We start from the raw sequence: 11130 nt of genomic DNA, 5'->3' as shown, positions 1-11130 counted from the left end.
GAGGCCTACAGTCCTGACTCAGTTACAGCAGCTTTGTCAGGAGTAATGGGCCAAAATTCACCCAACTTATTGTGGGAAGCTTGTGGAAGGCTGCCTGAAACGTTTGACCCAAGTTAAACAATTTAAAGGCAATGCTACCAAATTCTAATTGAGTGTATGTAAACTTCTGACCCAGTGGGAATGTGACGAAAGAAATAAAAGCTGAAAGAAATAATTCTCTCTACTATTATTCTGACATTTCACATTCTTATTAAAATGAAGTGGTGATCCTACGCTGACCTAAGACAGGGAATTTTTACTAGAATTAAATGTCAGGAATTGTGGAAAACTGAGTTTAACTTCTTCGATATAGGGGGCGCTCTTTTAATTTTGGGATAAAAAACCTTCACCTTTTAAACAAGATATTTTGTCACGAAAAGATGCTCGACTATGCATATAATTGACAGCTTTGGAAAGAAAACACTCTGACGTTTCCAAAACTGCAAAAATATTATCTGTGAGTGCCACAGAAATTTCAAACAGGAAATGCCCCAGATTTTGGAGGTGCTTTGTTCCAATGTCTCCTTATATGGCTGTGAATGCGCAATGAATGAGCCTACACTTTCTGTCGTTTCCCCAAGGTGTCTGCAGCATTGTGACGCATTTGTAGGCATATCATTGGAAGATTTGACCATAAGAGACTACATTTACCAGGTGCTCGCTTGGTGTCCTCCGTTGAAATTATTGCGTAATCTCCAGCTGTGTGTATTTTTCCTTTTGGTTCAGAAGATAAACCAAACTGCCACGAATGATTTATCATCGAATAGATATGTGAAAAACACCTTGAGGATTGATTCTAAACAACGTTTGCCATGTTTCTGTCAATATTATGGAGTTAATTTGGAAAAAAAAGTTTGGCGTTGTAATGACTGCATTTTCGGGGGGTTTTCTTAGCCAAACGTGATGAGCAAAGCGATTTCTCCAACACAAATAATATTTTTGGAAAAACTGAACATTTGCTATCTAACTGAGAGTCTCCTCATTGAAAACATCCGAAGTTCTCCAAAGGTAAATGATGTTATTTGAATGCTTTTCTTGTTTTTGTGAAAATGTTGCCTGCTGAATGCTAGGCTTAATGCTATGCTAGCTATCAATACTCTTACACAAATGCTTGTGTAGCTATGGTTGAAAAGCATATTTTGAAAATCTGAGTTGACAGTGTTGTTAACAAAAGGCTAAGCTTGTGAGCCAATATATTTATTTAATTTCATTTGCGATTTTCATGAATAGTTAACGTTGCGTTATGCTAATGAGCTTGAGGCTATGATTACGCTCCCGGATACGGGATTGCTGGACGCAAGAAGTTAAATGTATTTGGCTAAGGTGTATGTAAACTTCCAACTTCAACTGTATATCAAGAAAGCCATCAGGAGAACCAAGGCACTAGGTTAACTTCTTGCGTCGAGCCAACCCGGATCCGGTATCATGACTACAGCCTCAAGCCCATTACCATAACGCAACGTTAACTATTAATGAAAATCGCAAATGAAATGAAATCAATATGCTAGCTCTCATGCTTAGCCTTTTGTTAACAACACTGTCATCTCAGATTTTCAAAATATGCTTTCTGGATAGCAAACTAGCATTTAGCATTTAGCGTTAGCATTTAGCATTAGCATTTAGCGTTAGCATTAGCAGACAACATTTTCAAAAAACCAGCAAAAACATTCAATAAATCATTTACCTTTGAAGAACTTTTTTTCAAATGAACTCTCAGTTAGATTGAAATGTTCAGTTTTTCCTGAAAGATTTTTTGGGCTGGAGAAATCGGTCCGCAAACGTTGTTTGGCTACCAAAATAAAACGAAAATTCAGTTATCCAAACGCCAAACTTTTTCCAAATTAACTCCATAATATCGACTGAAACATGGCAAAATTGTTTAGAACCAACCTCAAGGTGTTTTTCATATCTCTTGATGTAATGAGTATCATTCCTGGAAGTATGAGTCTCCTTCTGTATCGCATGGTAAAATAATTGCCACTGGGAATTACGCACCAAATTAGACAAAGGACACCGGACGGCTCCCTGGCAAATGTAGTCTCTTATGGCCAATCTTCCAATGATATGCCTACAAATACGTCACAATGCTGCAGACATCTTGGACGAACGGCAGACGGCACACAGCATATTCACAGCCATATAAGGAGACCAGAGTAAAACAGAGCGTCAAAAATCCTGCTCATTTCCTGTTTGAAGTTTCATCTTGGTTTCGCCTGTACAATCAGTTCTGGGCCACTCACAGACAATATATTTGCAGTTTTGAAAACGTCAGAGTGTTTTCTTTCCAAAGCTGGCAATTATATGCATAGTCGAGCATCTTTTCGTGACAAAATATTGCGCTTAAAACGGGCAGGTTTTTTTATCCAATAATGACATAGCGCCCCCATAGGTTGAAGAGGTTGAAGGTTTTAAGGAAGACAAATGTAAATGATAATAACCAGAGGAGATAGGGCCTGTGGATACAACAGGTGGGACTGATCCTGGATAGAAAACAACTAGAAAACAACTTAAACAAATGCAGCTACTCTGCTGTTATTCTGGCTGCACTGTTTGATGTTACTGTAAGTTAGCCGTAGTTGGCTGGCTAGCAAGCAAATGGATAATAATGTTACCTAGTATGGCAATGGAACATTTGGAACAAACAACTGTCGATAAATACAGAACAAAAATACTGAACGACTGGGTCGCGTCTCTGGCAACCAAATCGATAGAACAAACGACCAGCCGGCTTGGGCAGCAACCTTAGATTTTTGTCGGGACTCGTGGAAGGATGAAATAGTATGAATACATTCGTCAAAATACATTTTTCCATGATAATATGTCACTCATTATTTGAATATGTTGGTAACCCGTTGTATGAAAGTGATAATCCCCTCAGAAACTGGTGTTTGGGGGGATATATTGGCATAGTTTCCTCGACTTCATCTCGAGCCTAACAACGCCCGTGCCAATATATCCTCCAAAAACCCGCTTCTCCGACATTATCACTTAAGCAAGTGAGTGTGAGTGAGAGAGCGAGAGAGTGTGTGAGTGAGAGAGGTTGAGAGAGTGAGACCCAAGGGCTGAAAAATACCTGTCATCCTATTTCAGTTGTGCGGATTGCGCAGGCACATGATGAAATGCCATAAAAAGGACAGTGGGAAAAATAAGTCAGACACATTGAGCTCTTGGCTTCATTCGCCAACATGTCATCACCTAAGGAGGAAAATGAAGAAGAATTGCTCCAACTAAATACATGCTTCAGGATTATTCTGGCTGCATCCTGTTTTCAAACCATCTGTGGCTGTGCTTCATAGCCTCCTCCTCCAAGCTCAAGATGTACATTCCAGTGTTAGAGATTGTCGTCATATGGGACATTCATTACATTCTAGTCATTTAGCAGACACTCTTATCCAGAGCAATTTACAGTGGTGAGTGCATGCATTGTCATACTTTTTTTGCCCTGTACTGGCCCCCTGTCGGGAAACTAACTCACAACCCTGGCATGGCAAGCACCTTATCTACCAACCGAGCCACACAGGACCCATGATTTTTGAATCCTGTAGGTGGGTGGCTAGGGGGCTAAAGGACTGTTTTGCATTCCATCTGAGGGATTGTGAGTCATGAGATCAGAACGTGAGAGAGGTGCTTTGTTCCTACAGCTTCGCTCGCTTCTCGCTACTGACACAAATAAATGAGGTGGCAATTCAGACAAATCCATCTACTGTCTGTGACTCTGGTCAGACACAAAGCACACACTGCTTGGATTAATAAGCACACATGCACACACATAAAACACACAGACATAGAAACAGATAAGGGAACAAACATGAGAACACGCCACAGGCATTCATGTTATAAAATGCAAAAGAAGACTCACACTACATGTGCAACAAAAAAGAAGAAGAAGAAGGCCCCCACATAGGGCATTCTCCAAGTCTCCACCTGTGCATCGAGGAGGCTTACTTGTGCTAGTTTACATTTGAATCAAGCTCCCACTGCAGTCTTACTCCACCCAGGTCCAACATCAATTTGCTCTTTCATTAATTTCCCTCAGAACAGGAAATAAGAAAGTGTGTGAGTTCAGAGGCCTGCCCTGGGGGTTGTTATTTCAACACCGGCCCAATCCCCTCGCTGACGTCGTCCCATTCTGTATCACCTTCCCCGTGTGGAATTCCATTTACTATCCATTAAACATCACAGCACCGCTATGTAGAGAGAGAGAGAGAGAGAGAGAGAGAGAGAGAGAGAGCACCGCCCGGGATTCCACCAGCACATCCAACTATTGGGACTTTCTGAGCAAAGGGCCCTGTCTCATAAAGTCAATAGATATTTTACTGAAGGCCTTGTCGGTGTATTAAAAAAAAAGAGCAAGTGAAGGAAAAGCATGGTCTTGGTGTAGTGAATCATCTAATTGGCTGTGGGTTTCAACTGCTCTAAGTATCAAACGGCAGGAAATGGTGTAGTCTCCTCTTGAAGCCTGTCAATAATAACTGTCTGTGAGCAAACAGTGAAGGGCTGAGCAGACAGGGGATGTTATCTCTCTCAGAGAGTTGAAGCATGAAAGATGACTGACAGGTCTCTGGCTCTTGGTATCTACATCTCCCAGAGGGTGATCTGGCATAGCAATAACAACCATAAATACATTGTATGGAGGAGGTGCCAGGCAAAGGACGGGTCCCTCAGGAGTTTCTCCCTACTCCCATTGTACTGTAGTTTACCTCTCCCTCTATCTATTGGAAAATAAAGGCAAATGTTGCATTACTGCAGGGCCATGGCAAGAGGATAGGTTCACTGAGGTCTGACTAACCCAATAGAATCTGGGTCACCTCCCATGGCCCTGCCACACAAAGATACACATCCCAATGAGGGAAACACACTTTTGTCAGTCACACATAAGTGCACTTTAGTGATGGTCGGCCTACGAGGTGAGGGCCTTGCTCCACACTCTCTGTGTCTTTTTTTTTGTTGTTTTGTTTTACACATATCTGTCGATTTTTGACACATTTTAAGTGCACTTAAACACAGACCACTAAAACAGATTGTCGCTGTGTGATAAATAAGATAGACATATTTGGATAAGACCGAGACATACAAATCTAATTAATACCATGTCGGTTAACGCTGTGCATCACTAAAAGGTTCATTCAAGATGACCTTTTGGGATTAGTAAATGGTCATCAGGTTTACATTATTGGCAGCTTTTTCATTCAATTAATCTGATTTATTTGAAATATCTACCTTTACACAGCCCCAATGTGTCACACCCTGACCTTAGAGCTTTTTATGTCTCTATTTTGGTTTGGTCAGGGTGTGATTTGGGGTGGGCATTCTATGTTCCTTTTTCTATGTTTTGTATTTCTTTGTTTTGGCCGGGTATGGTTCTCAATCAGGGACAGCTGACTATCGTTGTCTCTGATTGGGAACCATACTTAGGTAGCTTTTTCCGGTCACTGTTTTGTGGGTAGTTATTTTCTGTTGAGTGTTTTCTGCACCTGATAGGACTGTTTCGGTTTCGCTTATTTTTGTTGCTATTTTGTTACAGTGTTCAGTTTCAATAAAAAGCATGAACTTTACAAAGCATGAACTTTGGTCCGATTCCTCTTCTTCAGACGGACGAAAACCGTTACACCATGTTAATAATGTGCAGCATCGATCATCAGATCTTTGGCACCTATCTCATTATCTGTCCTAACTCGAATGTTCTACTGATTGGGTTTAAGGTATTTTTAAGGGAGATCATCTGTTTTAAGAGAGGAATGTCTTCTAGGTATTCTCCGCTCACAGCTGGAGGGAGGCAGCAATTAGATTCCCTGTGTCAGATTGTGTTAGTGGCATCCCACCAAGGAAACAGGCAACAGGCAACAGGGGGAGGAGCTCCTTGGCTGCTCTGTTCAAATGAGAATCTCCGTGTTCCAAGTGATACGGTGTCACCCTGATGGCTGGTAGTGATAGGTTGGGAGGAGCCGCTCACAATAGTAACAAAACATCTCCTGCAGCAGTCTCATCAGATGGAGAGTCATTCACAGTAAGGCTTGTTGACCAGGGACGGCCTCTCTACACTGACAGCAAACAATTTGCCTCTTTCTTCACACAAATAACATACATTCAGAAGTCAATCCATCAGCAAATCATCTGGCAGATGCCAGATGGGCTGGACAATTTTTTTGTGGGGTGGGCTGTTCAAAATTGAGAACACAAAAATAAAAAGTGTTTTTTTAAAAGGCCTGTTAAGATTACATTTTTTAAAGATTTTTGTGCAATTTCTCTTTTATACTAATCTGTATTGAGCTTTTGGCCCACCCGAACAAGATGGGCAGGCCAGTTTTTCTGATAGCCTGAGCTGAGATCCCACAAACTCACATTCAAAGTCAAACGCGGCCTGGGCAAAGAGACCTGTTCTGACTCTTTCAGACAGCCAAGATCATGGATCGTAAAAACGGAAAGGGTGCCTATAAACGTAGAAATAGCATATTCACCTCACTCAAAACATCCTATTTTTGGGGAGGCTAAAACCATGATTTGGTCAAACAGTAAATTGCATTATTCTCATGATTCCTGTAATGAAAGTGTCTGCCCTGCTCCTGTGCCTGTTTTGCTGGGGCCTGTGATGAGGGAGCTACTCACCTCTCCCCCAATGCACTTGAGAAAAACGTGTTCTGATCGTATAACATTTAAAAATGCACATGGGAAAAACACAGCTTTGGATGCCTCATTCCGTTATCCCTGTTAAAGAGAGGATGGTTTCAGCATTTGTATTTCTCAACTCTCAATATTCAGCTCAATAGCAACTTTTTTTACAACCAAGATATTTGATATGGCTTTGAGATATGGAAAGTGGTAATTTTGAGGGCATATGCCTATGGGTCTCAGGGGTAGTACAACTACAGTTTTTTAGGACATTAAATGTACTGTTGGATGAGTACATGGCTACCAGCAGTGGGAATTATATTTCGAGTTAACCATCTATTTAATGTGTTTTCATTTTCCATTTCCTCAGGTGTTGAACCCCAAATTAATTAGCCTTTGATTAGACAGGACAAACCCGTTTTCACAATTTCTGATATATCATTCAAATAAATAAATCACATCATGTTTTTGGACTCATTCAGCAGTTTTTACCTGATTAATTAGAATACTATTGGAAATTAATGTTGAAAGTTCAATGTTACTCCTAAAACATAAGTTGAAAATGATGATGTCGCCGCTTCCTGTTGACAATAACTTTTGATATATAGCTCAATGTCAAAACACCGTTTTGAAGTGTCCAGATCAATAATCAATATGCCGAAAATTTTATCAAATCAAATTGTATTTGTCACATGCTTTGTAGACAATAGGAGTAGACTAACGGTGAAACGCTAATTTACAGGTCCATTTCCAACAATGCAGAGCTAGAGATAAGCTGAAAAAATCATACAAAATGGTGACAGTTTGTGATATATTGAAAACCTAAACATAACATTTACTACCTATACATACAGTATATGCCATAGGCTGGGGAACAAGGTAATCAACCATCAATGGTTTACATCTTGAATTTTCATCATCTACCTGTCCCTCAGCGTATTTCTCCACATGCTTTGGCACAAACGGCCTTGACAATCGCATTACACAACATAAACATCATGAATGAAAGCAATGAAAGAGACTTGTATGAAACGAGCGGTGCTTTTGCTATTGTTTGTGTGTTGTTCTCTACAGACAGGCACATGTATGAATAAGGTCACTTGTAATGACAACACCTCCCCCAACACCACCTCTGCCCCCACTCTGTGGCTGTTTAACTTTTCATACATTATCCATTCTGCATTATTTATATCCCTCAAACGGCGCCCAGCCATCATGCACCAGTGTACTGTAGCAGTGCTCCAATGCCACTGTAACCTTGACTAGCGTTGAGGACACAGAGACGGAGTGAGAGGAGGAGGAGGGGGCCTCTCCACTGAAGCTGTAAAAGCCAAATCCCAGCTGCCCTCTTGTGAACTGGGTCGCTTAATGCATTTTGAGTGTTTCTCCATGCCTACAAGTCCACATGGCGGAGAATGCTCACAATGGGCAGGTCAGAAGCCTCAGCTGACATCCCTGAAAGAGTCGTCACTGATTTGATCGCACCGGGGGACAAGAGGGGTGCAGCTACGCTATTTGATTTGCTTTTCCCACTCTGTACCACAGAAATCTAAATCCATATACGCCAACTCAATAATCACTCACTGTTATAAACTACATCATTTCGAGACAATTCCATCACAACTGTAGCATAGAATTGTATCACCACCTATCAGTGCCCAATGCCCATTACTTTCCGTGTGGATTTTTTTGTAATCCATGAATTCAATGTCCAATGCATGAATTCACGGTGAAAATGCGTTACCCCCAACCCTGAAACTAAATATTCTGAAGGTCTGCATTGTTTTCTTTACAGTTTTTTTTGTGTGGAGTTGATAACATTGTCCGTGCTTGGAAAGAAAATCTAAACACTTTGACTCCTAACCACGCTTCTACTTTAAACTCTCATAATGAACCTGTTCATTATCTCATCAGTCATCTTTAATCCTGCAGGAAGGTAATAAGGCGTTTCATTATCTCTCATCATATAGCCCAACACTGTTCAGAGGTCCTGGGTCTTTGTGTCCTGTCTTAGTCAGATATGAGTCATGCTGCAGTCTGGTTGGCTGTTGTCTTGTGGTGACTCACAGGGTCACAGATCAGAGTGATTATGAGTTGGCCTGATTTCAAGAGGCAGATCGTCTTCTAATCTGCCGCTTTGTGAAAAGCCTTAAGATAAAAATTAATCAAATGCATTTAATTTTTACCTTAATCCACTCGCATTTTCCCAACCAGAGACTGACCTGATGATTATAGCATTTGAACTGGTGTCCTTAAGTGTATCTGCACTGTGCCTGTCGAACAAAATATCAATGATGTGCCCATTCATTTCACTAGGTGTGACAACAACAAAAAGGTATTTGACAGAATGAAGCATTTGCAAAGTAATTACTTAAATCCTTCATGGAAAAAATGAGTTGCCACAAGCCCTAATACAGCAGCATATTGGGGAAATCAACAGATTTAATCATACTGTTAGTTAGAGCAAACCTTGACTTAGGGTCATGCAAAAAAGTTCCGAATTAAAAGAGAGGCCGGAGTCTATGATCAAACATGTTAGACAATTGGGTTGCAGATACTCTGACTGTTGTGGCCCAATTCATACCATAAACAAGAGGTCAATGTCATTTTGAGAACAGAATTATTGAGGAATCAGTTAGGATAATGTCCTCATGTATTTGGTACCTCACATGGCATTTTGTTTCTCATTCAAATGTAGACTGCACGCTGTTGTTTGATGTTCTAAAATCAGGCAGCAGTGTTTTGCACTGAAAATGACAAGCCATATTACTCACAATACACACGTTACCCATACTGAATGCTTTATTTTTTATTTTGGTGCTGCTCTTTGTGTGTGTTATTGTCAGTTGCATTTATCAGAATGGGAAAAGAGCCAGACAGAGGGCAAAAGCCATAGAGAAAAATAAAATAATATTTGAATGTATGTTATAATTGCTTTGTACATGCTCAGGTCATTGAACCTCTCATCTGGTTCGCCAGCTTCCCTCCAATCAGGTTGATGGTTTCTGTGTCTGAAAGGCAAACTTTTGGCCTCCATGTGGAGAGACATTATCTGCACCTCAATGTGACCTTTCCCCCACACCTTTCCTCTCAACGCTGCCTCCAAACAGGAGGGCAGCACAGTTTGAGGCCAGAACGTTAATAGAATCAGGCACAGGCTGAAGAAAACTGCATCCGCCCACACCACTCAGGTCCTCACAAGGTTAAAGTGAAAATAAGTTAACTTTTGAATTTGTTGTTACAGCTCTGTAGGAAATGTTGCATGCGAATAACAACCATAATGAGATGATCTAATTCCCCCAATTGAGTAAGTGGTTTAGTAAGTCAAATAATAATTGGATGATAATGACTATCCATGCATATGGTCAGAAACATGTCATTTGTTTTCAATCAGTCAGAATCATAGCTAGGATGATCATTCAGAAGTAGAACTCGTCAACTCTTCTTTAGTTAACTTGTCGAATGAAAAGGCTAAATGCATACACTCGCCTGTTTAGTTAGCACTGTTGGATTTGATAAAACTATGTGTTCCCCCAGCAGGTAACAAGGAAAAGGTTATCATAAACTGCCTGTAAGAGCAAAGAGAAAAAGCAGTAGGGGAAGTGAAAGATCGATGTGCGCTATTGAGTTTTTCTATTTCTGTCAGAAAAGCAAGCCAGTATTTTGACATCCTCCTCAACACATGGCAGAGGAAAGGGGGAAAGCAATTGAAGGTCTGCTTCTAGCACTGGGCATTGCTTTTATGTGTTTGTTAGTTTGTAAAGGGGGTCCAAATGGAATTGTACTAATGTTTACTGCAATAATGGCTTAAAATGCAATACTGGGGACATGCAATAGAAAGGTGAGTGCTAACAGTATTGTAGGTTTGAGGGGTTGTGATTCTTATACCAGTGGGGGATCATTAATATCATGGACATTTTCCCACTATGTTCCAATCAATCAACACCTTTTTCCCGCAGCTTTCATCCACAGGCCTCCCATTAATCGAAGGATATTTGTCTTTCTTCTTTTGTAAGACAACTTTTTTCCTCTTCCCTTTCACTAAACACTTTCTTTCAAAAGTATACAAAGCCATGTCTATTGTATTGTACTCAGAAGCCTGCGTGGTTAATGCTGTTCTTGTGGTACAATACAGTAAGTATCCATACCTGCAAAGTGGGCAGTGTAAACACCGAAGTTGCATTACAGATTGCAGGGAAGAGTTTTACACCAAATCAATGGTTTGGTTTACTCAGGTGAGAAGCAAAGGTTTTGTGCATGATCAGCAACGCGAGCCCTCTGGAACTAAATGTTTGCCGTTTCCCTTTTGTTTGCAAGTTGTGCTGTCTAACAAGCAGAATAACTGTGAAATTGGCATGGCCCGTGTTAGACTGGACAGGTACCATTTGTCATGCTACACCCAACAGAAGCACAAAATCAATCGGGTCCAGCACTAAACACAGCTAATGAAGAGGCTGTACATACACCGCGTTGACCTCTACT

The sequence above is a fragment of the Oncorhynchus keta genome, chromosome 2 (assembly GCF_023373465.1).
Source record: "Oncorhynchus keta strain PuntledgeMale-10-30-2019 chromosome 2, Oket_V2, whole genome shotgun sequence".
NCBI lineage: Eukaryota > Metazoa > Chordata > Actinopteri > Salmoniformes > Salmonidae > Oncorhynchus > Oncorhynchus keta.
This window is presented reverse-complemented; position numbering follows the sequence as displayed.